Source organism: Chionomys nivalis, chromosome 1 (assembly GCF_950005125.1).
Source record: "Chionomys nivalis chromosome 1, mChiNiv1.1, whole genome shotgun sequence".
Lineage (NCBI taxonomy): Eukaryota > Metazoa > Chordata > Mammalia > Rodentia > Cricetidae > Chionomys > Chionomys nivalis.
Genome location: NC_080086.1, coordinates 176,393,559 through 176,399,558, shown reverse-complemented (window position 1 = coordinate 176,399,558; position 6,000 = coordinate 176,393,559).

Genomic DNA, 6,000 nt, shown 5'->3' with positions numbered 1-6,000 from the left:
TTTCAGAGCATCTGTTGGGTGAATTCACTGGTCCCAGCCCAACAGTCAGTTGTGTATTGTGTAATGACAAGTAAATGAATACAAGGCAATTGTAAAATAATTTTATAATTTAGTAAGTCTTTGCAATAAAATATTTGAGGATTTGTAGCTGGAGGTTTATTTTTTAATCCTAGAAAGTAAGCAGTTCTTGAATACTGTTTGTGAGCTGACTTCAAACCAAGTGTTTTCTTTTTCTTTCAAACTTTTCTATCAGTTTAACTAAAGAGAATAAAGAAGGATTATTCAAACTCACCTACTTAACATTGGGAATTAGAATTTTTGAAGTCTTCAACAAGCAAACAAACAAAAAAGACACAAAACTAATCAATTAACAATTTTTGCATGATCTTCAAGCCTAGATGCTCATTTATATAAAACAAACACATTTCACTCTTGGTAGCTCATTAATGTATCACTATTGTTTCTACATATTTATTTCAATGAAACATTGCTCTAAGTGTATAAATCAGATTCACTAAAACAAAACATCAATTCAGTGTTTAGGTATCTCAAGATTTAACAGCTCTCAGGCTGGAGAGATGGTTCAGTGTTTAAGAGCACTGACTATTCTTCCAAAGGACCTAGGTTCAATCCCCAGCACCCTCATAGCAGCTCACAACTAAAACTTTGGGATCCAACACCATCATACAGACATACATATAGTCAAAACACCAATAAAATAAAAATAAATAGATAGACAAACAGAAAGAAAGAAAGATAGATAGATGATAGATAGATAGATAGATAGATAGATAGATAGATAGATAGATAGATAAAAAAAGGTTTAATGGCTCTGAATTTTTCTCTTCAACTGACAAGGTTAAAATGACAAATTATATAATGTCTTTAACAAATAAAACTGAATCTGTCTTATTTTTGTTCTGTGCGTTTTATTCTTTAAACTCTTATTAAACAAGATGAACCACACAAAGAAAAAGACATAAAAATATGAGAGAAAGAAAAGAATTGTGACAGTGCGAGAGGAAGTGGATAAGGAAGATCAGTAAGGGATGAAATAATGACTGAAATTCATTATATAAACATTTGAAAATTTTAAACCACTAAAAAGATAGAAAAAATGATATTTAATCACAAAACCACTAGTATTGGAAGAAATTTTATGCCAGCACTTAGGTGGTTATCGGTTCTTGTTAAATTGGGGCAAGCACTTTGAAGTGATTGTCACTGCTGAAACAATCAAGGCCCAGATGGGTGCTCAGAAAAGGACATTCTAACTGCCAAGGAAGTGTGTGTTCTAGATTTGGATGAACACTACAATGGTACCATGGTATTTTCCCTCATGGAGAAGATAAGAAGTATGAAACTCCTAACCACTTTGAAAAACAAGATCCCTTTCTCCTCTAAAGTCTAAGGTTAGGTTTTCAAGTGTTTTCTGCATTTTGGTCCTGGTTGATACATTCTTTTCTTCTGGAAAAACTGCAATTTGAAGAGCCACATTCTGTCTTATCCATCTGAGGTTCAAGGCAACGCAACCAGTTCACCCTGAACTGAATGCTTTGAAACTAGAAATCAAAAGAAATCCTTTATACTTTAAAGTACTCTCCTGGAGTACTTTCCTGTTCTCAGAAACAGGAAAGTTGACACAATGTATGAATGATATATTTATATTGCAATGTATAAAACATTTAAAATCATGCATAAAATTTTCTTATGTCTTTTTGTCATTATGCAAGAATAGGTTGCCATTCCATGTAGGCACCATCATATTCAGCACATCTATTGAGCCAGTTCCATCAATAACTCAATATTACTATCACCTACTTATTTATTTTGTGATCAATATAGTTTTCAGTACCCAATTCACCCAAACATCTGGGCATTATCAGTCCAATCTCTGATCCAATAGGACCAATAGTTTAGTTCGACATATGAGCGAGTTTGTAGAGTTTTCCTCTTTACGGTTGGCTTAATGCTTAATTCACTTGCATAGTTTTCTTCCAGTCAGTGCATTTTGTTGATGATTCAGGATTGTCTTTCTTTTTATGGATGAACAACATTCCATTGTTTATGTATTAGCAATTCCGTTTTCATTCTTTATTCATAGGAAGTCTGAATTTCTCTTTGTCATAGTTTTTTTTTTTTTTTCTTATACATTCACTAGTAAGGCTGCTGCATTAGATGATGGATCTGGAGAAGCCTAAATGTTTCCTAAAATAGAGAAACTATTTTCCATTCCTTCTTTCTATTCACATGATATCTTTTTCAACAAACTTGCCAACTCCTTTGTCTTCTCTCTTTTTGATAATAACCATCTGGGAGATGTGAGGTGTTGTTTGGATTTGTGTTTCCTTGATGATTACTAATTGTCAGAGCTTTCTTGACAACAATGCAAAAATTGCTGAACATTTGTCTTTGGAAAACTGCCAAACTGACACCCCCTTTATCTGATTTTTCATCATTTTCCTATAAATACCCTTATATATTTTGATATCATCCCCTTCTCAAATGTACAGTTGACAAATAATTTCTCCCATTTTGAGGATTACCAACTTGCTGCATCGATTGTTTCTTTAAAAATATAATTACATAAATTTCCTCTGTTTATTTTATCTAGTGACTTCCAAGTACTCCTGTGCCCTAGTCTCCCTGTTGAAATGATGGCCTCTTTGTTTTTAACCAATTAACATATACACAAACCACAAATACATACATACACAAACACCACAAATGCATACACACACACACAAACACATATACCTTCTATTCAGAGCATTTATTGTTACTTATATGAATGTGATTTGAGGGTTGATCATTTGGCATTTAACTCTCAATTGAAGACTCATCCCCGTGGAAGAATATTCACCTGCACTCAACATTTCTCAGCTGCCTGTTGCTCTCTATCTGAGAGTGAGGCCAGGTGAGATTTACCTATTCCATGTTAGCATGTCTGCTGTATTGTTCAGGTCTTGTTTAGGGAGTTGTATTGTTGAAGTATCATGAGAGTTGGTGGTTTCTATCGCTAGGCAGAATCCTTTCAGTGATTTTGTAACTCCGCTTACTACTTTTGCTTTTGGTCCTTAGAGCTTTGAAATCAGTTTTTAAAAACCATCATCCAGACAAAAGAAACAGTGTATTCCCTAAGAGTTGCATTGTTTAGTTAATTATAGTTAAGATTTTAATTAATTTGAGGCTTGTTGTCAGATTAAGTTCTAACTTGTTGTCTGTCTTAATGCTGTCCTATCAAACCCATTATCAGACTTTAGTCCTTTTCATTCTTTTCATGTTTTTTCTCCTCTTTGCATTTTTTCAAGAAACTGTTGTTGAGTTTATAGATTTGTGTCAATTCTTTTATGGACATTTCCATGATACTACTTGTAGGTTTAGCATGCCAATTTTTTCTTGATTTTAAAACTTATTTTATCTCTCTATTAATTTTTGTTTTAGGTGCCTCCTATGTTCACATTTCATCAAATCATTTTTAGTATTCTCTTGAAGTTTTATGGGCTTCCTATGATAATTATTTCGTGACTTCAGGTATGTCCCAGTTGGTAAAACCCTTGTCATAGTGCTGTGTCACTGATCCAAACCATAGGTCCATCATGGCAAAACTTAGCACTCCAAGACAGCAATAGACCTAGCATGCATGCATGTAGAATATGCCATGAGTGACTTATTGCCATTAGGGGAACCACTCTGTCCCATGCTTGAAGCTTAAAGGATTGACTTGATCACTAGTACAGGCTAGTTAACTGACTAAAACTCGGGAACTGATTAATAGAAGAGAGGGTACAGCGAGCTGAGGATTTTTTGTGGCAGCAGCTGTGCCCAGACAAAGCAGGTCCAAGGCTTTAGAATGGTCCAGTTCTACTATCATGACAAAGACAGACATTCTCAGCATATCAGACAATCAGCTCCCAAACTGTGGAAAGAATAAATGTTGAAGGGCGAGTTCAAATCATCCTGGGTTTGGTTTCAAAAACTTATCTAAAGCAGAACATGGTAACATGTCAGTAAATACAGAGCTCTTTTATGAAGATCAGAAATAGAAACAGGACAATTTGGGAACCTTGGGACAGGCATTCAGGCAGATGCAGTGTAGAAAATGTTTGAAATAGGGAGAAGGCAAGGATTAATACAAATACTCCTGCACATGAACAAAAACAAGCACAAATACATGTAAACGTAAACTTACACAAGGACAATAGGTTTAAACATATACACAGAGAGATGTGTACACATAGTCATGCAGGCACCCACACAGAAACACATACATGCACATACACATGCACCCATATGCTTGCATACCCACATATATGTACCCACATATACACACAGGCACATAATTCATAAACACATGAGTGGTATACATATGTGCATGCACATGAACACACATACATACACACATACACATACCCACAAACACATCACATGAACAGGCACATTCATGCACAAACACATGCACATATGCATATATACACATCCATACACAAAAACCTGCACACTCAAGATGTACGACCCAAATATACAGACACAGGCATAGCCATAAACAAATATACACACATAAACATATATTCATACACACATGGACATATACATGCTTGCACATGTGAAAACATACACATATGCATGTACACATACACACCTTACACTATTTTAATGGTTAATCCCTGTCATTTGTTTGTAGCTCTGGTAATGTCCTATTACCATTTATTCTTGGTACTTATTCAGTTACTAGTGGCATGGAAAAAGTAGACAATTATTCCAGTCTCTGTATATGAGATGATTTGAACTCACCCTTCAACATTTATTCTTTCCACAGTTTGGGAGCTGATTGTCTGATATGCTGAGAATGTCTGTCTTTGTCATGATAGTAGAACTGGACCATTCTAAAGCCTTGGAGCTGCTTTGTCTGGGCACAGCTGCTGCCACAAAAAATCCTCAGCTCGCTGTACCCTCTCTTCTATTAATCAGTTCCCGAGTTTTAGTCAGTTAACTAGCCTGTACTAGTGATCAAGTCAATCCTTTAAGCTTCAAGCATGGGACAGAGTGGTTCCCCTAATGGCAATAAGTCACTCATGGCGTATTCTACATGCATGCATGCTAGGGCTATTGCTGTCTTGGAGTGCTAAGTTTTGCCATGATGGACCTATGGTTTGGATCAGTGACACAGCACTATGTTCACATCTGTCTCTCTACCTGATGTTTCCGTTTCTGTTATTCTGCCTGGGAGTGAACAATCTGAGTGTGATATGGCTGGGGTGACATAAAGCTTTCCTTTTTTCCCTCTTCAAAATATCTTTCTTATAATTGTACCTCATTTGTTTTCTGATTTTAACAGTTTTCATAACTCATGTAGACATATTTTTCTTCTGAGTAGCCATTCAAACTGTTGCATTTTAAGATTAGAGTTGCTATACTCTACTCTGACATCTTATCTACCATATATATATATATATATATATATACTATATATATATACTATATATATAGTAATTTTATTGGGCTATATAGATCATTCAAAATGATTTTAATGTCATTTTGATTTATGATTTTCTAACCCCCCACAAAACGATAAAAATTTGGCATTACAGCTAGTCAAATATATCATATTGATTACTGATTAAATATTCCAGTGTAGCCATATATAGTTGTTATAAACCTGATTTTAATTCAGGTCACATATAATCATTACATAGTCATTGAATAAAAAGGAGGAGTATACTATCTGTTAAATAAATTGTAGAAAACTTCATATACTTAGTATAAACATTGAGCAAGACTGGTACGATATTTTCAAATTAAAACTCTGTATGATAAAATGTTTAGATACCTTTGAATGTCTGGTTATAAGTTATTAGAAAGTCACATGGAGTGAAAAAAAATAACTTTATAGTACACACCATGTGAGAGTTCTACCATAGGGGATTTTTGGTCTTAGGCAAGTTATGACCTTCCAATCTCCAGTGTCCATTGATAATTTTCAGTATTTAGTAACAAAAG